Here is a 24,315-nt window from a genome sequence, read left to right on the forward strand (position 1 = left end):
ATGATGTGCTGGATTGTAACCGTAGGTGCTGTGTGTGACTACTCTATATACACCCTGGCCCTAGAGGAACAATGTTTTGTTTATCTGTATACATGTGTATGGTTGAACAACAATAAATTTGAACTTGAAAGTAAACATGATTCTGATTCTGATGATTCAATAATGTTTATCCAGTGGTAATTATTGATCTGGACATTGGGGGCAAATACCCTCCTCCTCTTCTGGATTGTGCTCAGCAGTGAGTGGAAAGACATTGGTTTAATGTCTCAACTGAAAGAAAGCACTCTTGACAGAGCAGTACTCTCCCAGTACGGTGCTGGAGCGGGCTTAAATCTGGGGTCTTCTCCCAGGTTAGAGCACCATTAACTCATTCTCATTCGGAAACCCACTCTCGTTACAGGGAAGGCTTGTACAGGGCAGTTGGTTTTGACAAGATTTAGTTGCATGTAGCTAGTATCTGCTTTTTTCCCCAGAGAGTAATTCCATTTTAAAGTTCAAAGTTCAAACTAAATTTATGATCAAAGTACATATATGTCACCACATACAACCCTGAGATTAAATTTCTTGCAGGCATACTAAAAAAATCCACAATAAAATAATAACCATAACAGAATCAATGAAAGACTGCCCCAACTTGGGCATTCAACCAGTGTGCAAAAGACAACAATGTGAGCAAATACAAAAAGAAAGAATAATAAATAAATAAATAATAAGTATCGAGAACACGAGATGAAGAGTCTTGAAAGTGAGTCCATATATTGTGGGAACATTTCAATGATGGGGCAAGTGAAGTTGAGTGAAGTTATCCCCACTGGTTCAAGAGCCTGATGGTTGGGTGGGTAATAACTGTTCCTGAGCCTGGAGGTCTGGGTCCTGAGGCTCCTGTACCTTCTTCCTGATGGCAGCAGTGGGAAGAGAGCCTGACCTGGGTAATGGAGGTCCTTGATGATGGGTGTTGCTTTCCTGTGACAACGCTCCATGTAGATGTGCTCAGTGGTGGGGAGGGCTTTAACCTGTGATGGACTGGGCCATATCCAATGCCTTTTGTAAGACTTTCCATTCAAGGGCATTGGTGTTTCCATACCTGGCTGTAAATTATTCCATATTTACTTACTTGTTTAGAGCTACAGCACAGAACCAGACCTTCGGCCTACCGAGCTGCGTGGCCCAGCAACCCAGCGATTTTACCCTAGCCGATATCACAGGGCGGCTCACAATATCTAACTAGCCGACTAACCGGTTTGTTTTTGGAGTGTGGGAGGAAACCAGAGCACCCGGAGGAAACCCACACAGTTCACAGGGAGAACGTACAATCTTATAGGTGGCATTGAAATTGAACTCCGATGTGCTGAGCTGTAACAGCGTGGCGCGAACCGCCAACCTCCCGCTCCATTTTCTTTAACTTATTACCTGCCCCTCCTAATACCTTTCCAAAGGTTAAAGTGATATTCCAATCCCTCTGATGAAGGCCATTTAAAAATCAATCTGATTGACACAAGTGCAGAGCAAGCTGACTGGCTGGAGTTACTAACACTGATAAAAGGGCTGAATTGGTTTGCATAAAACTGATATAGCATGTTAATAGCGATATCAGCTGATGTTACACATCCTGCTCACTCATTCCCAGAAGTTATTGATGAGATTATCAGTGCTCACTATAATAAAATCGAAAATAGATAAAACACAAGTAATTACTGGGGAGTTAATTTACTGATTGTACACAGGTAAAGGAAAATTCCCCTCATAACGAATGGAAATCTATGGGGTAACTATTTGCTCCAGTTTCCTCCCGCATTCCAAAGACGTACAGGTTAACGCTAGTATGCTGTGGGCACACTACGTTGGTGCGGAAACGCGGCGACAACCCTGTGACGGTCGTAAAATTTCACTGTATGTTTCAATGTACCTGTCATAGGTAAGCCTAATTTTAATCATGTTCCAAAAGACAATGTTTTCAGCAAAGTAAGAGCCCTTCAGTACTCCAGAAGACAATAAAGGAGAAGTTAATGGTAGGGGTCCGAGGCATAAGAACAACTGGGTACCTCTGTCATACAGCAATCCAGTATAAGCCACAGGTGGTGATACTGTCTGGAGCAAAACATTGACGATATCAAAAGAAATCCTTAGTTTTCATATTATTTATTTATTTATTTAAGATTCCACGTGGAACAGGCCCTTCCAACTCACCGTGCCGCATCGCCTAGCAACCCACCTATTTATCACAATCCTGATCACAGGACAATTCACAAGGACCAATTAGCCTACTAGCCGGTACATCTTCGGACTGTGGGAGGAAACCGGAGCACCCGGAGGAAACCCATGCGGTCTTGGGGAGAATGTACAAACTCCTGACAGAGAGCGGCGGGAATTGAACTCCGAGCTGTAATGACCTCGCTCTGTTACACTACCATGGCGCCCTGTTCTTCCTCATCCACGAGCAGGAAGGGTTGTTGGTCTTACTTTAGCATGTCCTTTGTAAAACCACCTCTGTGACGGGGACATTCCAACAGCACCGTATTAAGTGTAGCTTTATTTGCCACATGTATGTCAAAACGTACAGTTAAATGTGTCGTTTGTATTAACAGCCTACACCTCCCAGGGATGTGAAAGGGGCAGTCCACAAGTGCTGCCACATGTTCCGGCATCATTATAGCATGCCCACAACGTTTGTCAGAACAACACAAAACACAGCAAGCAAAAAAAACAAAGCTCCTTGCTTCCCTCCTACCCAACAACACACAAGGATGGTCTTCCAACCCCAGGACAGGCCTCCAGACTCCAAGTCAGGCTTCAACTTCAGGATAGGCCTCCAGACCACCAAGGATAGGCCTCAGACTCCAGCCTCCAGTCTTTGGCCACCAGGCTTCAACTTCCAGGACCTCCAATCGATCACCAGGCTACGATCTTCAGTATCTGTTTATAAACTGCTCGTTGCATTTCCTACACCAGCTAAAATACCTGACTGGCTGTATGGTACTTTTGGACAATCTGAGGTGATCCAAGGTGCCACAGGAACGTGGTAGTTTCTGATAGATTTAGTCCAAGTGTATTTCTGGGCTTTCCCTTCTTGTCTGCTTATTACAACAGCGCACTTTATAGGAACAGGTATCTGTTTTGATGCTTTGAGAGTTAGGGACAATCGTAATCATGTTAAAAGTTAAGAGACAAGTTATAGAGTGACAAAGCATGGAAGTGGGCTTTTTGGTCCACCTGGTCCACGTAGACTGAAGTTCCCCATCCAAACTGCATTAGGTTCGTATCCCTCTAATCCAGGGGTTCCCAGCCTGGGGTCCATGGCCCTCTCGCTTAATGGCATTGGCCCATGGCATAAAAAAATGTTGAGAACCAATGCTCTAAATCTTTCTATCCATGTACCTGCCCAAGTGCCCTTTAAATGTTGTTAATGTACCTGCCTCAACCACTTTCTCTGCCTGCTCACTCCGAATACCCACCACCCTGTGTGTGAAAAGGGTCCTATTAAATCTCCTCCCCCTCCTTCTCACCTGTGTCCTCTAGCCCTTGAGTCCTCAACCACGGGGGAAAAGAATGTGCGTATTCACCCCATTTATGCCCCTCATGATTTTATGGACCCCTACAAGTTCAACCATCAAACTCCAGCACGCCAAGGAATAAAGTCCCTACTTGCTCACCCTCTCTCCATAACCCAGTCCCCTGAGTCCCAGCAAATCTACAAAAGGAAAGACTAAACAACCAAAAGACCCAACCACTAACCATGGCTGCCACTTAACCTTGCCCACAGTGCGCCAGAATATGTGAGTCCCAGACTGGACTCTACAGGGACCCAAGTTCAAGTTCATTGTCATCTGACTGTACATATACACAACCAAACAAAACAATGTCCCTCCAGACCACGGTGCACCCACAAAACATATATCACACACAGCACAGAAACCAAAATATTACCATGAATAAGTTAATAAAATATAATTCAAAATGCATATAGTGCACAGCAAAGGTAAACAGTAAGCAACTCGCTTACTGTTGGCAGGGTCTCACAGCCTGGGGGAAGAGCTGGCAGTCCTAGTCCTGATGCCCCTTTACCTTTTTCCTGACAGTACTGGGTCAAAGAGATTGTGGGGTGGGTGGTAGGGATCCTCAAAAAAAACTTTGGGTCCTTCAACTGCAACGCTCACAGTAAATGGCACAAATTGGGGGGGAGGGGGGAAGAACAGAGACCCTGGTAACCCTCTCGGCAGTTTTTACAATCCTCTGTAAGGACCCGCCAATAGACAACTCCTTAGAGGAACATCATACTCGACTCTAGCGATTGCACTGCTACTTGTAAACCTCTGCACTCTTCCCAGATGAATGGCATCTTTACCAAAGATGACCAGAGCTGAACTCAATACCCCTAGCGCAGTGTCGTCGATGTCTTACTGCAGATATGCCGAGGGATTCAGCCATTCAGTGAGAATTCAGGGGGCGTTGGATCTGGCTATCTCACTGCAAGAAAACTAACCCAACAACCACACCACTGAACGTGAGACACGGCAGCACTGGTATCTGGCGGGGTGCACCATTTCAGGAAAAAGCTTGCATTTCTACAACTGCTTTCACAAGCTCAGGACATCCCAAAGCAAATTGCCAACTGAAACGTAACTCATTCCTCAAATGACGGAGACATGACAGCCAATTCACAACTCCGCAGTCTCCAACGAAGAGCAATGTAAAAATAACCACATCACCATCTTTAGCAACATTAATTGAGGGAGAGATACTTGGCAGTCCACAGGAATAAATCTTAGTTTTATTTTTTCAAAATAGCACCTTTCAGAGCTCAAAGTGCAAAGTAAGTTGATAATCAAAGTACGTATATGTCATCATATGCCCCTACTACCCTGAGATTCATTTTCTTGCAGGCATTCACAGTGGATACAAAGAAATACAATAGAATCAGTGAAAAACTACGCCCAAAGATGGACGAATAACTAATATGAAAAAGAAGACACCATGGATTAGAGTAAATTCAAAGTAAGTTCAAAGTAAATTTAGTATCAGAGTACATATATGTTACCATATGCTGCTTTGAGATTCATTTTCTTGCAGGCATTTACAGGAAGAAATACAACAGAAATTTACGGAGAAACTACACATAAACAAAGACGGACAAAGCAACACACACACACAAAGTGCTGGAGGAACTCAGCAGGTCAGGCAGCATCGATGAAATTAATAAGCAGCCGACGTCTTGGGCCGAGACCCTTCGTCAGGGCTCTTCTTTGAGACTGACAAATGCCGTTGAACAAGACAAACTAAGAAAATAAAAACAATAGCGAGATTATGAGTTTACATCCTCCTGGGAAAGCAGACAGGGTCCGAGTCGCTGTCTTGTCAGGATCCCCTTCTCAGCGCTACTCTGGAAGCCAGGCTAGATCGCTGCACCCAGTTTGTGATCTGTGAAATCTTTCAAAAGCAGCAGTGTGGAGAAAGCAATGCAACTTGCGGGGAAATAAAGAGCATAATAAATTTAAAGATAAATTTAAGAACAGCATGAGTTAAGGAAAGATAATAAAGTCTACAGTCTGCCCTGGATCCCATATGGTCCATCCTTACATTTGCTCCTTTGCCTCCATTGTTCTGACTACTGCCAGTGGAGCTTTGCCTACCTCCTGCCATATGCAGTGAAGAGTCAGTTTTCACCTCAGGGGTGAGAATAATTTATCATCCATCCAGAATCGCTCAGATCTAATGATCTGAAACATTAAGGTGGTTTCCCTCTCTGCAGTTGCTGCCTGTCCTGCCGAGTATTTCCAGCAGCTTTCTGTTTTGTTTTAGACTTCCAACGTATGAGGTGTTCCGCATTTGAATCAGCCAATCCTCTATGTGACCAGCTATTGGCCGTGCCCATCCATCTATCCACAGGTCACGTAACTTTGCGTCTGAATCTTCAGCCAGAAACCTTCCCCTTGCAGAGCAAGCGATGGAGTGAAGAATGCTCACACATTTTTCACACTATCACAGAGCAGGGGTTCCCAACCTGGGGTCCACAGACCCCTTGGTTAATGGTAGGCGTCCACGGCATAAAAAAAGCTTGAAACCTCTGTCTCAGAGGATCACTGAGAGGACCATCAAGATCCCCCTTCTACCCATCCTTGATATTTATCAGGAGCACTGGATACGCAAGGCCCTTAAAATTGTCAATGATCCCTCCCATCCATTCCATGATCTCTTTGACCCTCTACCATCAGGCAGGAGGTACTGTAGTATCAGGACAAAGACAGTTAGGATGAGAAACTGCTTCTTCCCCCAGGCCATAAGGCTACTGAACATCCTGCCACCACCCACGTCTCATCACGTATGAAGCACCCTTGGCATTATACTGTTTATTTCATAACTCACGTCATAAACGCACCTTATGCTAAATGGCAATCTGCTGGAATATATTTTATTATTTGGTAACTTATTTGTGGTATTATTACTCTTTATATACAGTGTTGTGTATTAGTTTATATGTACTGCGATGTGTGTGAGTTAAACGTACTGTGTTGTGTGTGAGTTATATGTATTGTGTTGTGTGTGAGTTATATGTACTGTGATGTGTATGAGTTAAATGTATTGAGTTCTGTGTGAGTTATATGTACTGTGATGTGTCTAAGTTCTACGTACTGTGTTGTGTGTGTTATATGTACTGTGTTGTGAGTTAAATGTACTGTGTTGTGTGTGAATTATATGTACTGTGTTGTGTTTGAGTTAAGTGTACTGTGTTGTGTGTGAGTTATATATATTGTGTTCTGTATGAGTTCTAAGTACTCTGTTGTCCGTGAGTTAAATGTACCGTGTTGTGTGTGAGTTAAATGTATTGTGTTGTGTGAGTTATATGTACTGTGTTGTGTGTGAGTTATATGTACTGTGTTGTGTGAGTTATATGTACTGTGATGTATGTGAGTTATATGTATTGTGTTCTGTGTGAGTTATATGTACTGTGTTAAGCACCTTGGTCTGGAGGAACATTGTTTCGTTTGGTGGTATACATGTACATATATGGCTGAATGACATTAAAAATTAACTTGAATTTGTTGGTTTATTCACACGGACGTCAGTGACTAGTCCTCCACAGTAAGGACTAATGGTGACACTTGAGGGCTGCTCCCAGCACATATTTGGACTGTGTCAGTTGCAGCGATAGGTGTTCAATTCTTGCTGCGGTCTGTAAGGGGTTTATATGTTCTCCCCACGACTGCACGTGTTTCCTCCAGGTGCTGCAGTTTCCAAATACATATGAGTTAGGTTTAGTGAGAGCATGAGATGTTGGCAACAAAAGCACGGCGACACTTGTGGGCTGTGCTAGCGCATCCTCGGACTGTGTTGGTCGTTGACACGAATGACGCATTTCACTGCGTGTGTCAATGTACACATGACAAATAAAGCTAATCTTTAATCTTTCATACAGGAGGAATTTTGAGTGTCTTTACAATGAAAAGAAGTAGACTGGAGTGGTGGCTTTTAGCTAAACAACAGCGTTTCCAACACAAAACCTGAAGTTAAACAACACAGTGATATTGATAGTTCACTGCTGATTATTTCAAACAAATACTGATGTGTTCCCATGGATTGTTGTGTTTTGTCTAACTACCTTTGGGCTGCACTGACCTTGTTCAGCACCTTTTTCTGTGTTGAGAACGGTTGCCACCACACTAGCTGACAGCTTAAAACTCAGTTCTGAAGAAAGTTCTCTTCGAAAATCATTTTAACTTCACATTGTAAAATCTGGACTTTCACAGCCAAAGTGAAATTAGAATCTGCAATTCTTTCTCCCCATGGTATTAAATTGTTCATTTTTGCAAAATAGGACATTAAAAAATCAGAATTGATTCTAAATCTGTAAAGTGTGAAGTAATTCACTTCGGGAGGTCAAATTTGAAGGCAGAGTACAAGGAAAATGGTGGGATTCTTTGCAGTGTGGAGGAACTGAGAGATCTTGAGGTCCACGTCTTTAGATTCCTCAAAGTTGTCACGCTAGTGGTTAAGAAGGCACATGGTGTGTTGACCTTCATTAGTCAAGGGATTGAGTTCAAGATCCATGAGGTAATATTGCAGCTCCATAAACTCTGGTTAGACCACACTTGGAATATTGGGTTCTGTCTGGTCACCTCATTATTGGAAGGATGTGGAAGCTTTAGAGGAGAGGAGATTTACCAGGATGCTGCCTGGATTGGAGAGCATGTCCTACGAGGATAGGTTGAGCGAACTAGGGAATTTCTCTTTGGGGTGAAGGAGGACGAGAGGTGAATTGATAGAAATATACAAGATGAACAGAGGCAAAGACTGACTGGCCTTTTATTCAGGACAGATACAGCTATTACAAGCGGGCACAATATTAAGAATTGGAGGAAAGTATAGATTGGGGGTGACGGGAAATAGTTTTTTGAACACAGAGAGTAGTGGGTACATGGAATGCCATGCCAGGATGGTGATAGAGGCAGATACATTAGGATTATGTGGGAGAACAGAGTTACATTGATCTTAGAGTAGGTTTAAAGGTTGGCACTGTGGGCCGAAGGGCCTGTACTGTGCTGTAATATTCTACGTTCTATGTCCTAAATGCACAACTGTCTGTAAAATCGGCTGAGTGGCAGAGCAGTAAAGACGCTGCGGTCCGGCTCCAGGGTCCCAGGTTCGATGCTGACCTCAGATGCTACCTGTGTGGAGTTTTCACATACCTCCTGTGGCCGTGTGGGTTTCTGCCCAGTGCTCTGGCTTCCCTCTCACACTGTGCTGATAGAGTCACTGTACATTGAAACTTATCCCTGGTGGGGGTGGCTGGCAGGACGAACAATGGCGGGGGGTGGGGGGAGAGGGAGAGGACAGCTGAGAACAGGTATCTTGTTATCGTTCTGCAAGCTAGCATAGATTGGACGGGCCAAATGGTCTCCTACTATGCTGACAGAAAAGTGAAAAAAACAACGTTGGGATTTCTGGGAAAGATCAAAGAGCTGATTGTGGAATTCACAAAGGGTAGGACGAGGAAACACACACCAGTCCTCAGAGAGGGATCAGAAGTGGGGAGAGTGAGCAATTTCAAGTTCCTGGGTGTCATTATCTCTGACAAACTATCCTGGACCCAACTTATCGATGCAGCTATAAAGGAGGCATGACAGTGGCTATACTTCATTAGGAGTTTGATGAGATTTGGTTTGTCACCAAAGACACTCACAAATTTCTACAGATATACCATAGAGAGCATTCTAAAATAAGCTGTGGAAAATTGTGAATTTAGTCAGCTCCATCGTGGGCACTAGCCTCCGTAGTATTCAGGGAATCATCAATGAGTGATGCCTCAAAGAGGCAGCATCCATCATTAAGGACTCCCATCACCCAGGGCATGCCCGCTTCTCACTGTTACCATCAGGGAGGAGATACAGGAGCCTGAAGGCACACACTCAGCGATTCAGGAACAGCTTCTTCCCCTCTGCCACCTGATTTCTGAATGGACATTGAACCCCTGAACACTAGTTCACCACTTTTTTTGTTACTATTTTTGCACTGCTTAAATTTAATTTAACTATTTAATATAGTTTATACCGACTGCAATGCACTTTTTTCCTTATTATTATGCATGGCATTGTACTGCTGCCGCAAAGATGACAACTTTCACGCATACGCCGGTGATATTGAACCTGGCTCTGATTCTAAACAGAAACTGAAATACTCACCAGAGCAGACAGCGATTTTTAATTAATTCAGAGATACAGCAGGGTAATGGACCCTCCTGGTCCATTGAGCCCCCGCCACCAATTACACCCCTGTGAGCCACGGAACGGGGGAGGAAACCGGAGCACCTGGAGGAAACCCAGGCGCACACGGGGAGAACGTACAAACTCCTTACACACAGAGGCAGAACTGAGCCCGGGTCACTGGCGCTGTAAATGCATTTCGCTAACCACGACGCTACCGTGAGACTGAAACGGAGTTGCTCGACCTCAGATATTAACTGTTTCCCTCTCTACACATGTCGGAATTGATTATTACTTTTATTTCGGATTTCTGTTTATTTACTTCTATATTCTAGCTCAATGCACTGAGTAATGATCCAATCTGTATGAACAGTACGCAAGACCAGCTTTTCACTGGTATCTTAGTACACATGACAATAATAGACAAATAAGCATACCAATTCAGTAACACACACACACACTGGTAGAGGAACTAAACAGGTCAGGCAGCATCCATGGACCCTCCCCCTACCTTTCAATTCTAGCTTTTGTCCCCTTTCCTTTCCCAGTCCTGATGAAGGGTATTGGCCAGAAATGTCAACTGTTCATTTCCCTCCACAGATGCTGCCTGACCTGCTGAGTTCCTCCAGCATTTTGTGTGTGTTGCTCCGGATTTCCAGCATCTGCAGAATCGTCCTATTCCAACTTCAAAGTCCAAAGGGACAATGCGGTCTCTCCTCGTGATGTATAACGCTGAGACATCTACCCACTTTCCAACTCTGCCACGGACAGCCCCAAGCCCGGCCATGAAAGCAGAAGAATCGGCCATGGGGCTAGCAACCCCATCCCTTAAAATTCCAGAGCAACAGAAACACCAACAGAGCTCCAGAGGCCTCATCCCTGGGCGAGGACGGAAACACCAAGAAGATGGGCTACACTTGGAGGCATCTTGAAGGACTGGCCCAGAACAGAGGCCTCTGCGAGCTACTGTCAGCAGCCTATGTCCCAGTAGAGGTGGCAGAGCTTAAGTAAATAAGTAAGGATCTACTTTCCATCTGTTTCTACCAGATAATTCCATGATTCAGGGGGAAAAAAAATCATTGTTTTAAATCTTTTAAATCTCTCTTACTATGTTTAGTCCAGCAGTTCACAAAATGGCCTCTTGTGAAACATTAAGCCTGTATACTAATGGGGCTTGCATTTAAATTCAGTTTTAGTCAGCGTGATTAATTGAACCACAGCACAAATATTTCAATTTGGCCCCTTTTTCCACTTTATTGCTTATAAATTCTCATCCAAGCGCAGTTGTTTTTAAGCAAATGGGCTATGTATTTACCGGCAATCAGCCTGGGAATATAATAAGCAGGTAGCGTCGCTCACGGTGACTGGGGCGCGTGGCAATGTTCCAAGGGGTATATCGGTGTGTACACTATGCTCAGGCACTCACTCACTCACACAGATGAATGAGAAGGTGCATCATGGATCACATTTAACAGAATTACAGCAATTATGTAAATCTGCTATCCAAATAAAAAAAACTAAATGCCTCTGGAACATCTGGGTGGGGAGCCAGCTCCGTCAGGTTCAAACCGTGTTGTTAGCGAGTATTTATTTAATTGACAGTGAAGCAAAACTATCAGTGTCCTGTTAATCGGATACGCGCACCTGGAAAGAAAGGCCTCCTCCGAGTTCATTCCAGCTACGTTCCACACAATCCCAAACTGCTGTGGCGTGTCTGCCTTTGAAAAGTTCAAAGTTCCAAGTAAGTTTGTTACTGAAGCACGTGTATATCACCACATACAAGTCTGAGGTTCATTTTCTTGCGCGGGTAAGCGCAACAGGATCAATGAAAGACCGCACATGGCCAGACGGACTAATAACCAACGTGCAAGAGACAACAAAACACAAAAAAGAAATAAAAGACAAAATAACGATAATAAGTACAGCAAGTAAGCAATAAATATTGAGAACATGAGATGAAGAGTCCTTGAAAGTGAGTCCATGGGTTCAAAGGTTGCTGGGAGGGAATGGGAATGGAGGATGAATGAAAGCAATGAGAATCTCTACATCCCCAGCAACCTCACCTTACTGATCCCAGGAGAGAATGATAGGCTTGTTTCTAGATCCAGCCAGCTCCCTGTGGAGGTCCTCTCAGACCTCGTGTCCTCCCTCTGTGTTTCTTCACTTTATGTTCGCTCATGCATATTCAATTCCCGTTTGGAAACAAGAGTGACTTGGTTCATTCTCCCACCTCCAAAGGAACAGGCAGTGAGTTTCCGACCATGATCATCAGTACCGGCACTAACATTATCAAGGTCCGAGGCTGAAGGTAGGGGTCCACAGGAGTTACGGGTGGTCGGAGTTCTGCGCGAGGACAGAGGTTGAGGCCCGAAGGCCAAATCCATGATCGACAGGTCCTGGGGTTTAGGCCTGAAGATCAAACCCATGATTGGCGAGTCCTGGGGCAAAGTCCGAAGCTGGAGGCCCAATACATATGTGTGTGTCTGAGAATCCGTGGCCAAGGACTGGAGGCCTGGAGGTAGCCTGTCCTGGGGTTGGAAGCCTGTCTGTGTGTGTGAGTGGATCAGTGGGAAAGGGGATTGCTTTGTCGATGTTGTCTTGTCTTTTTAAAAAAAAAATTGTTGCTGCTGCTCATGTTGTTCTGCTGAACTTTGTGGGCACGCTATGTTGTGGCCAGAATGTGTGGCAATATTTGCAGGCTGCGGCCAGCACATCTTTGGGTGTGTTGGCCATTAATGCAAATGACGCATGTTGTGATGTACGTGTGATAAATAAATCTGAATCAGATCTGAAACACTTGCACCTGGAGACAGTACAGTGTTGGAACTACAGACTCACATCACCGGCAACATCAATGGAAATGAATAAACAGTCAACATTTCGGGCCGAGATCCTTCATCAGGACAGGAAAGGAAGGGGAAAGAAGCCAGAATAAGAAGGTAGGAGGGAAGGGGTAGGTGTAAGAAGCTGGAAAGTAATAGGAGGAAAGGCAGGTGAAGAAGAAGGAATCTGATAGGAGAGGAGAGTGGACCTTGGGAGAAAGAGGAGGACGGGCACCAGAGGGAGGCGAAAGACAGGTGAGGAGAAGAGAATGTGTAGAGGATGGGGACCCCAAGTGGGAAATTGAGGAAGAGATAAGGGTGAGTGGGGAAAATTACTATTTGGAGAAATCGATGCTCATGCCATCTGGTTGGAGGCTAAGCAGAAGGAATATGAAGTGTTGCTCCTCCAGCCTGAGAGAGGCCTCATCGTGGCAGTAGAGGAGGCCAAGGACCAACATACCAGAATGGGAATGGGGTTGGTCACCGGGAAATCCTGCTTTTTGTGAATGGAGTGAAGGTTCTTGACAAAGCGGTCCCCCCGATCCATATTAGGTCTCACCAACGTAGAGGAGGCCACATCGGGAGCACTGGATACAGTAGACAACCCCAACAGATTCACAGGTGAAGTGTTGCCTCATCTAAAAGGACTGCTTGTGGCCCTGAATGGAGGTGAGGGAAGAGGAGAATGGGCAGGTGTAGCACTTCTTCCGCTTGCAGGGCTAAGCACCAGGAGGGACGAATGGAAAAGGGAATCATGGAGGGAGCGTTCCATGTGGAAGGCAGAGAGTGGAGGGGGCGAAGGTAAAGACATGTTTGGCAGCAGGGGCCCGTTGAAGATGGCGGAAGTTGTAGAGAATGGTGTGCTGGATGCAAAGGCTCAAAGGTAGGTGAGGACAAGGGGAACCCTATCCCTGTCAAGGTGATGAGAAGATGGGGTGAGGTGGATGTCCAGGAAATGGAGGAGATGCAGATGAGGGCAACATCAATGGCGGAGGAAGGAAAACTCCATTCATTGAATAGGGAGGATATCTCTGATGTCCTGGAAAGGAAAGCCTCATCCTGAGATCAGATGCAGTGGAGCAGAAGGAACATTTTTACTTGTGGACTCACAAGGGCCAACAGACGGTGGAATCTAGAGCAAAAGACAAGATGCTGGAAGAACTCAAGTGGGTCAGGCAGCATCCATGGAGGAAAATTCTATCGTGCTTCTTTGTATTTGATTTCCCAAAGAAAACAAATCTCAGGGTAGCATATCTGTACTTTGACAATAAACTTACTTTGAATTTAAATGGACAGTCGACATTTCGAGCTGAGATCCTTCACCTGGACGGAAAGATAGAGGGGGAGGCGGCCAGTGTAAAGAGGCAAGGGAAGTGGGTGGAGCGAGAATCTACGGGTGGTAGGTGGATCCAGCTGAGAACGGGTGATAGGTAGATGGGGGAAGGTTGAAGGCTGTGAGCTGTTAGACGGAGGAGACAAAGGGCTGCAGAGGTTAGAATCTGATGAGAAAGGAAGGTGGAGCACTGAACCGTGGGGAGGGCAGACAGGAGGGGAGTGTGGGTGATGGGTCGGTGGATCAGACGGAGAAGGGGAAAGATTAGATTGGATTATGAGGACACGCAGTCCTCTTTTATTGTCATGTAGTAATGCATGCATTAAGAAATGATGGTGTAGGTGTCAAAGAAAGTGGGTCGATCAGGAGGTGAAGGGATGTAGAAGGGGAAGAGTTTTTTTTCCCCTGAAACTAGAAATTTCACGAGTGAGAAGGTACATAAGGAACTCTGGAGGAGAAATATTCTCACATGAATGCTGGCTGCTGGCTGTTCTCAAGGGAACTGGGAATACAGTCCGCAGGATGGGTGTCCTATCTCATGCCCCAGGTATCACCTGCTTCCAAGGACAAAGATCTCCCCCACCCCCCCAACCCCTGAAGAGGAAGGGGCCCTCTGCTGAAGACACACGGACAGATCTTCCTTCCAAGAACAGCCTCTACTGAATTGAGGTTGAAATAACCGCCAAGTGGAATCCTCAGCAAGCGGGTAAAACATACTGACAAATAAATTATCCACTTAACAGGAATTGACCAGGCCAGCAAACAAGTAGAGGAACTGTTATTGGGTCCTGACAGCTTTACAATCCTCAGGCAATTTGGGAATGGACTGAATAGTTACAAATGAAAGTGTGAGTGACGTTAATTAAGCCAGGCAATTTAAGCTACAGTATAAACACAGTGCACAGCTCCTTTTGATCGTGTATGGTGTACTACAGACAAAAGAGATGACATTACTGCCAGTAAGCTCCATTGCTGAATGGTATAAGATTAGGCCTAGGCTTTGAGGAGGACAAGTGGACTATTAACCCCTTGCCATTAAGGCCTCTTGACAGCCAAGGCCTCTCGACGGGTCTTAAGGACAGTACAGCTGTGGGCAAAGCATTTGGTTCAAACACACTTTAAGTAGAAACAATATTTTACAGGAGAAAGCTTCCCTCTATTTTTTATTTTGGCTTCGACATGTTATGACAACCATACCCTCATTGACAGGAACCTTTTTTATTGGCCTACCATAATTGTAAATTGAAACTGTCAACGAAAATTAAAGCGATATGACACTTGTTTAAAAACATTCAAGGAATTATAATTGTAACAGAGCTTCAATGCCGTTTTTTTTCCCCACAAATATATTTGGATTGCTGCAAACTCTTGTGTGAAGGCCTGTAATTAAGGATACTGGCTGTTCGATTTAGTACACAGCTGTCATAATATTTAATTAAATATATCCTATGACAAGGTTAAAGTGAGCAAAACACTTCTCCATTTGAGATTTCTGATAGTTGTCCTTTGATGATAAAATTTTAAGACTATCCAACTTTAGAAGGATTAAAAATTTCTTAAACGCATTAGGAATCAAACTTTGAGCTAGTGTTTGTTTGAATTTTCCTATTGGATGGCTAATACTTCCTCAGGTATTTCATTGGCCTACTGTGGGGCATGTGCAGTTATGGGGTATAAAGGGAAGTCTCATTTGATAAATGGTCAGAATTTTACTGAACATGGTACAAAATTCAGGAATGTCTGAAGACAGAACAGCAAGAAATAGTACAGGCATTCATAATGACACTGTGAGTGGCCATTCATCGTCTTCTGCTGCTGTAGCCCATCCACTTCAAGGTTTGATGTGTTGTGTGTTCAGAGATGCTCTTCTGCACACCACTGTTGTTAGGTGTGGTTATTTGAGTTACTGTTGCCTTCCTCTCACCTTGAACCAGTCTGGCCATTCTCCTCTGACCTCTCTCACTAACAAGGTGCTTTCAGCCACAGAACTACACGCTCACTGGATGTTTTTTTTGTTTTTCTCACCATTCTCTGTCAACTCTAGAGACTGCTGTGTGTGAAAATCCCAGGACATAGCAGTTTCTGAAACCACCCTGTCTGGCACCAATAATCATTCCATGGTCGAAGTCACATAGATCACATTTCTTCCCCATTCTGATGTTTGGTCTGAACAACAACTAACCTCTTGACCATGTCTGCATGCTTTTATGCATTGAGTTGTTGACACATGATTGGCTGATTAGATATTTGCATTAACGAGGTGTACAGGTGTACCTAATAAAGTGGCCACTGAGTGTATGTCAGTGATAGAACATAGAATGTATAATAAACTTGAATCTGATTCTGCTCCTCGAAATCAACAATAAGACACCCCATACTGACAAAGTTGAACAGGGAATACAATCTGGCGGACCACCCAGTGTTGACCAAATCACAAAACATAAAAGGCACGGCCAGCTCAGGTAGAATCCTCCTCACTCATACCTGACTGTCTCGTGCCAATGCAGAGAACAGGACCACAAGCAAGGACATCAAAGGTTACGGGGAGAAGGCAAGAGAATGGGATTGAGAGGGATAATAAATCAGACAGGAGAGACTCGATGGATCAAATGGTCTAAGCCATTCTTTGTCTTAGGTCTTTAAGAAACCTCCTCAAATCCCGTCTGATCCATTTAAACCCATTTTCACTCTTTGCAAAGGCATTCTGGCTGATGCCCTCTTCCTTTCCAGTGCTGATGAAGAGTCTCAGTGCCAAACGTCAGCTGTTCATCCCCTCTGTCGATGCTGCCCGACCTGCTGACAGGGTTAGCTACTTCACATTCCTCGGTGTTATCATTTCAAAGGACCTGTCCTGGACCCAGCACGTTAACTGCAATTACCAGGAAAGCACAGCAGTGCCTCTACTTCCTTAGGAGTTTGCAAAGGTTCGGCACGACATCTACAACCTTGACAAACTTCTATAGGTGTGTGGTGCAGAGTAAATTGATTGGCTGCATCACAGCCTGGTATGGAAACACCAATGCCATCGAATGGAAAATCCTACAAAAGTAGTGAATACGGCCCAGTCCATCATGGGTAAAGTTCTCCTCAGCATTGAGCTATTCTGCACAGGATACTGTCGCAGGAAAACAGTGCCTATCATCGAAGAGCCCCATCTCCCAAGCCATGCTCTTTCCTCAAAGGTTCATTTTATTATTCAGAATACAACACTGAGGTTTGTCTTCTCCAGATAGCCATGAAATGGAGAAAAACATGTACGTCATTGAAAGAAAAGACATCACCCCCCCGCACGAAAAAAAAGAAACAAAACTCACAAACCCCAACCCCCACCCTCCCAAACCCTTCCCTTGCACAAAAACTAACAGGTCACCCACCCAGACACGGCAGCTAAAACATCTCGCTGCTACCATCAGGCTCTTGAACCAGTGGGGCTAACTTCACTCTCCCCATCAGTGGAGAGCCTCCACAACCTACTGACTCACTCTCAATGACTCTTCAGCTCATGTTCTCACTATTTATTGCTTACTTATTTATTATTATTATTCTTTCTTTTTTTTCTTCCTTTGTATTTGCACAATTTGTTCTCTTTTGCACATTGGTTGTTTGCCCATTCTGTTGGTGCGTTTTTAAAATTTATTCTGTTATGTTTCTTGGATTTACTGAGTACTCCTGCAAGAAAACTAACTCCCAGTGTTGTATATGGCGGCATATATGTACTCCGATAACAAATTTACTCTGAACTTTGGATTCCTCTAGCATTTTATATTTGTGCTTTCCAGCTTTCCAGTAACTCCAGAATCTCTTGGGTCTAGGTACGTACAACCTGTTCATGGACCTTCCACTGTGCCATGTACATTAATTCATTTATTCCCCACTCTTATGTTCCAAAATAACGTGCTCCAGGCTAGTCAGTCCTTCCCTTCAAACTTCTCGAGTCTACTCCGCACCCTTCTCCAGTGTCACACATATGCCCCCTTACCCCCCTGTAATTTACTGTCTGGAAATGAACACAGTAAATGTAAATCAAAGAACTGCAGATGCTGAAAACCTGAAATCAAAACGGAAAATGCAAGAAACACTCAGCAGGTCAGGCAGCATCTGTGGAGGGAGAAAAAGAGGCAACATTTCAGGTCAAAGATGCCTCTTCTTCTGTAGATGATACCTCATCTGCTGAATATTTCCACTATTTTTTGTTTTTATTATAATATGTACAATACCCCAACTGCAGCTAACTAGTATCTTCTACAGTCTCTTCTATTTTTACATTTCTTATATTTTGAACCTTGATGGATGCACACATCTCTTTTGCCTTCTTAACTTTATCTACATGCCCTGTTGCCTTGAGGCAGGGGTTGTTCAATGGTTCAGTGGTTCTGTTTTATATCAGAGAATGGATACAGCATACAACCTGAAATTCTTACTCTTCCCAGACATCCACAAAACAGAAGGAAACTCCCAAAGAATGAACGACTGAAAAACGTTGGAACCCCAAACCCCACCCCCACGCACAAGCAGCAGCATCAACCCCTCCCCCTCCCCCCAAAAGCACCAGCCCACCACCACCCACCATGCAGGTCACAGCAAAGCCCCCAGAGACAATGACCTGGAGTCCATCCAAAACTAGTGTCCATCCCAACACTTCGACATCCCACAGACTCTCTCTCTCTCCCCAGCTCTCTCTCTCTCTCTCTCTCCCCCACTCTCTCTCTCTCTCTCTCTCTCACTAATGAGGGAAAGGCAGATATCACTCCTGCCACAGTGAGGGGGGAAGCCAAAAGCTTGCTATATCGATGTTGCAGTCTTAACCTTTTTTGTGCCATGGACCCCTTTGGCAGTCCACTGAAGCCTGTGAACCCCTTCTCAGAATAATGTATTTAAAATATATAAAATCAAATATGTCAGATTACAAAGTAAACCAATTATGTCGAAATATCAAAAAAAAAACTGAAGGAAATGCTAAATTTCAGTTGGAGGTTAGTGAAAATAAAAGTGTAAATATTTTTCCATCCAAGTTTACAAAACCCTCCCCCCCCCCCCCCCAAATCTATCCACGGACCATCAAGTGGTTTGTGGACCCCAGTTTAGGACAACCCCACCTTAAGGGATGTCAGGACATATGTTACAAGTGGACAAAGGAATGTTTTTTAAAAATAAATATATTGATATTTGCAAAGCTTGAGAGTTGCTGTGTTTAAAAAAAACAGATGAGCCTGTGACAAATTATTAACATAAATTATGATTTTCAGACTGCTGATTGAGCCAGTTCTGGAGATTGATTGAATTAGGAAATTAGTCCCAGTGCCCACACCTGAATTAATTATGCAAATACGAATCACTGAATAACAAAAAATGTATTCCACGCTCTGTTCCCTGAATGAGAGGTATTAATAAATAAACTCTGCAGTAAACAAGCTGATGATTCTAAAGCCAAAAGGTAGATACATTGTGTGGTGCCACGTTCTTCCATCCAGCGACAAACCAAATTCAATGAATAGTCAGGGACTCAATACCAGTTGCACAAAGTCTACAATTTAATTCCTGGGTCCTCTGCCCAGCTGAGTGGCAAACACTCATCGAACAGAATTAGGGCGACACAGCAGCGTAGAGGTTAGCGCGACGCTATTACAGCTTGGGGTGTTTGGAGTTCAATTCCAGTGCTCCCGTGAGCATGTGGGTTTCCTCCAAGTGCCCTGGTTTCCTCCCAAAGACCAAAGACATACCAGTTAAATAGGTCATTGTACATTGTCCCGTGATTAGCCTAGGGATAAATAGATGGATTGTTGGACGGTGCAGCTCACTGCGTTACAAGGGTCTGTTCCGCGCCGTATCTCTAAATAAAGGAGAATGGCACAGAAGAACGTGCAACGCACAGGAACCCTCTTCTATCATCTTCATTCCCCACCCTGTACAAAGGTCACAGGCCTAGAGCAATGATCCCCAACTTTTTTAAAGCCATGGAGCCTTACCATTAACCGAGGGATCCGTGGACCCCAGGTTGGGAACCCTTGGCCTACAGGGAGGGCTTCGCTGTTTCAGGGCCTACTTCAGTCAGACGTAAAAGGGCCTTGCCTGAGCCAGTCCCAGTCTGAAATTTGGAATGTGGCAAATGTGGGTCCCCTTTAAATGGCTAGACTTTCAGGAGTGTACTGTACCTCACAGTGTCCAGCCACTGAACCAGCACACCCCCATTTTAAAAGTCTCACCCAAATCCAAACACCACCTTTACTCCTGCACCTTCCAACCCACGGCCCATTCACCTTAACCCCAATCTCTGCCCTCCCCTTCACCCTGGGATGCAGACTCGGGGTGAGGGAGGGTGAATAGAGAGGAGGCTGTTGGTCTGAAACATCAAAAACATTAACTTGGCTGGCTTCTGCTTGACTGTAATCTGATATTAAACTGGTAGAACTGCCTTTAAAAATAGGAAACAGCAAAAGGAGCTGAAAATTGGCCAGCACCCGTCACGAAAGGCCGTCAACAATCGAGACTTGTCCTTTTCTCATCACTACCATCGGGGGGGAGGTACAGAAGCCTGAAGACACGCACTCAACATTTCAGGAACAGCTTCTTCCCCTCTGCCATCGGATTTCTGAATGGCACATGAACCCATGAACACTACCTCATTGTTCCTGATTTTTTTTTTGCACTATTTCTTTATCTTGTAATTTAGAGCAATTTTTATCTCTCTGCACTGCACTTACTGCCTCAAACAAACATTTTAGATTGTATAAAACAATGATAATAAACCTGATTTTGATTCTGAGAAAAAAAGAGCACATTAGACTTCTGAAACATAAAACATCTGGTGCTTCCTAGAATGGAGATGATGCAAACCCTTCCACCCAAGCAGACATTCAAGGTGACCAATGTCAGAGAGGGTCTGATCCCTGGAGCAGTACAGGGTCCTCGTCAGAGGGTCCTTTTTAGGGAGTTACTCTGTATTTGGTTCTTCTTGTGCCTGACCTCACACTCCCAGTATTGAAGACAAGCTATCCAACAGGCTGGTCACAAAGGCTCCAGAGAACCTAAAGCAGGAAGGAGTATCCAGGATTTGGGCTACAAAGAATGCACACACCCTCTTGCCTGGACCAGAATTCTGAACTGCATTAGAGAAAAGCAACCACAAAAAAAGCAGTCCCGAGACAATAAATCATGTTTAATTTTAAATATTTTCTCCATTTGAAAAACCATTCACAGAGCCTTGAGTAGACTTTCCAGTTAAACCCAATGACAGCTGTAAGCTCAAGGCAATCTGCTCTCAGGGCAGAACCAGTGTAACAGGAGGCAGTCATTCGTGCCATTAAACAGTCATTCAATTAGACCTTGATCATTCCTAAACTCATCCTGCTGCTTTAAAGCACGTTGGGTTATCCATACCTGGCCCCGAGCTGGAATGCTTAGCCCCCTGCTCTACTCGCTTTATACTTATGTCTGTGAGGCTAAGCGTGGCTCCAACCCCACATACAAGTTTGCCGACAACCCCACTATTGTTGGCCGAATCAAAGGTGGTGATGAATCAACGTATAGAAGGGAGAATGAACACCTGGACGAAAGAATCCACAAGAACAACCTCTCACTCAACCCAAACAGCTGATTATTGACTGCAGGAGGAGGAATCCAGAGGTCTGTGAGGCACTCCTCATCAGAGTATCAGCTGTGGAGAGAGTCCATAACTCTAGATTCCTAGGCATTATGATTTCAGAGGATCCGTCCTGAGACCAGCACATAAGTGCCATTACAAGGAAGGTACAAACTTTCTCAGAGGTTTGCAAAGGTTCTGCATCTCATCTAAAACTTTGACAAACTTCTGCAGGTGCACAGTGGAGAACATCCTGGTTGCTGGCATCACTACCTGGTACGGAAACACTAATGCACGAAAATGCAAAAGCCAACAAAATTAATGAATACAGCCTAGTCCATTGCAGCAAAAGCCCTGCCCCACCATTGAGTGCATCTTCAAAGAGTGCTGCCATATGAAATCAGCATCCTTCATCAAGCACCTGCTCCATCCAGGCCTTCCCCACCACCCAGCCCATCGACACAGCGTACCACCACAAGAAGGCTGCATCCTTCGTCAAGCACCATCACCATCCAGACCAAGCTCTCTCCTCACTGCTGTCATCAAGAAGGAGGTACAAGTTCTCAAGGTCCCATGTCACCAGGTTCAGAAACAGGTATTACCATTCAATGAGCAGGTTCCTGAACCTCACTCACCTCAACTCTGAGCTGATTCCACAACCTATGGATTCACTTTCAAGGATTCTGCAACTCATGTTCTCAGTATTATTTATCTATCTGTCTATTTATTTACTCACTTATTTGTTACTTGTTTATTTATTTATTTCTACTACTACTATTTGATTTTTTTTGTATTTGCACACTTTGTTTTTTACACATTGGTTGTCTGTCAGTTTTTGTTTATGTGTAGGTTTTCTTTGATTCTATTGCATTTATTGGTTTACTATAAACGCCTGCAAGAAAATGAATCTCAGGGTAGTATATGGCGACATTTGGTACTTGGCACTAAATTTACTTTGATCTAGTTCCTTAAACTCCTTATTAGATCTACTACATCTATAGGACGTTGGCGCGTGGACAAGCGGTTAAGGCGTCGGTCTAGTGATCTGAAGGTCGCTAGTTCGAGTCTCAGCTGAGGCAGCGTGTTGTCCTTGAGCAAGGCACTTAACCACACATTGCTCTGCGTCGACACCGGTGCCAAGCTGTACCGGCCCTAGTGCCCTTCCCTTGGACAGCATCAGTGGCATGGAGAGGGGAGACTTGCAGCATGGGCAACTGCCGGTCTTCCATACAACCTTGCCCAGGCCTGCACCCTGGAAACCTTCCAAGGTGCAAATCCATGGTCTCACGAGACTAACAGATGCCTATACATCTATAGGACTAAACCCCTTGTCATCAATGGGCTGGTCCACAGACATCACACAACCCACATTTTGTCCATTCCAAGGTGAAGTAATTCTTATCCTTTGGGAATAATTCAGACATCTAATTCGCTAATGCAGCTAAAAGCTATTCCCAAAATGTTTTCACAGGGCCTTGTTATTTATTTTTAAGAAATGAAGGCCTCTCATTGTTTTCAGTTGACTATTCCAGCAGCTTATTGATTAATTCTACACAGTTAATCACTTTGCTCTGTACAGTCACCAAGACATGGAAATAGCTTCAACAAATATGTGTAGATCTCTTGTGATGTGTAACTCCTTACCTGGTCTTTCCCAGTCGCAATCTGGCCTTATGTTACAGGAGCTCGCTTCGTACTAATCAATGTTGGTGTCCATGTTACATCCATGACAGATAATACACAGGTAAACTTTTCTTCATCTGTGGGGGAAAACGTTTTACAAAATTACTTCACAATCAAGGCAAAATTTTGTCAACTGTTAAAAACAACTGATCAATGGTGAAGACAATACGACTTAAAACTGTCCAATTAGAGCTTTGTAGATCAAAAGCTCTCATTGGCTGTGCTTCAGCAAATTAAAGAAATTCCTTTTTGATGCTAATATACCTCCCTGAAGTAGCCCTCCCCTGAAATCACAGTACTCCAACTAAACTGAGGAAGTATGTCTGAGAGGAACTTCCAGAACAAAACTGGGAGCATAAATCATTTCAGCAGCTTCAAGTAGACAGACCACTGGGATTTCAACTCATTTGTCTTTCACCTTGTTTCTCCAGGACAGTCTGTGCACTCGTCCTGGCTCTGTACGTGGCTATCAAATCAAATTCTTCGGCTATCTGCCTCAACATCTCTTGTGAACTTTGATATGGAGTCAAACAGTGGCGAAACAGGCCATTCAGCCCACTGAGCTGGTGCCAACCATCAATCCCACCCTAATTCCTTTTTACTCTCTCCACCTCCTCATCAACTCCTCCCAGTTCCGGCAATTTCCAGTGGCTAAGTAACCTACCAGCCAGCCTGTCTTTGGCGTGTGGGAGGAAACTTGCTTGAGGTGAAATATTTTGGAACATTTTTCTCTTTTTAGGGCTCTATATAAAAGGGAATTGTTGTTGTCAGAATTGTAAATCAAAAGGATGCGCTAACCTTTACTTTGCATTAGGTGAACAACGCGCAGAAATCTGTAATAATTTTATAGGTTAAAAAGAAAAGGACTGGAAAGGTTAGGTAAGTTATATCTCTGTAATGGTAGCAGACAGATCATGATGGATGACAGCAGTTATGTCTGCCTGGTGTTTGCCAGAATCATTTTGCTACAATATTTGCATTAGAAGAAAATTTAGATGCCTGGATTCTGACAGCTGATTCCCATCCAGAGTCATTTAGATATCAGCTGAAATTATTCATCGTTGGTATTTCCTATATAATGATAGATGCGAACTGTTCATATTGTCACCATGCACCACTCTGTACAAAACTACACAGCTTGACTCATCTGCTGCTGGGCAGATGAAACTATCAAAGAGACGAGCCATATGAACAGGAAGACTG

At 44.2% G+C, this 24,315-nt stretch overlaps 1 protein-coding gene across 3 annotated transcripts in view; it reads right to left on the reverse strand.

The window, feature by feature from the left end:
• Positions 1-24,315, reverse strand: part of casz1 (castor zinc finger 1) — a 497,282-nt gene that overhangs the window by 414,715 nt on the left and 58,252 nt on the right. For all 3 annotated transcript variants that reach the window (XM_072244987.1, XM_072244989.1, XM_072244986.1), the window contains exon 2: positions 23,074-23,189. The gene's annotated coding sequence lies outside the window, so the exon portion shown is untranslated. The remainder of the gene's footprint in view (positions 1-23,073; positions 23,190-24,315) is intronic.

The sequence above is a fragment of the Mobula birostris genome, chromosome 27 (genome assembly GCF_030028105.1).
Source record: "Mobula birostris isolate sMobBir1 chromosome 27, sMobBir1.hap1, whole genome shotgun sequence".
Classification (NCBI taxonomy): Eukaryota; Metazoa; Chordata; class Chondrichthyes; order Myliobatiformes; family Myliobatidae; genus Mobula; species Mobula birostris.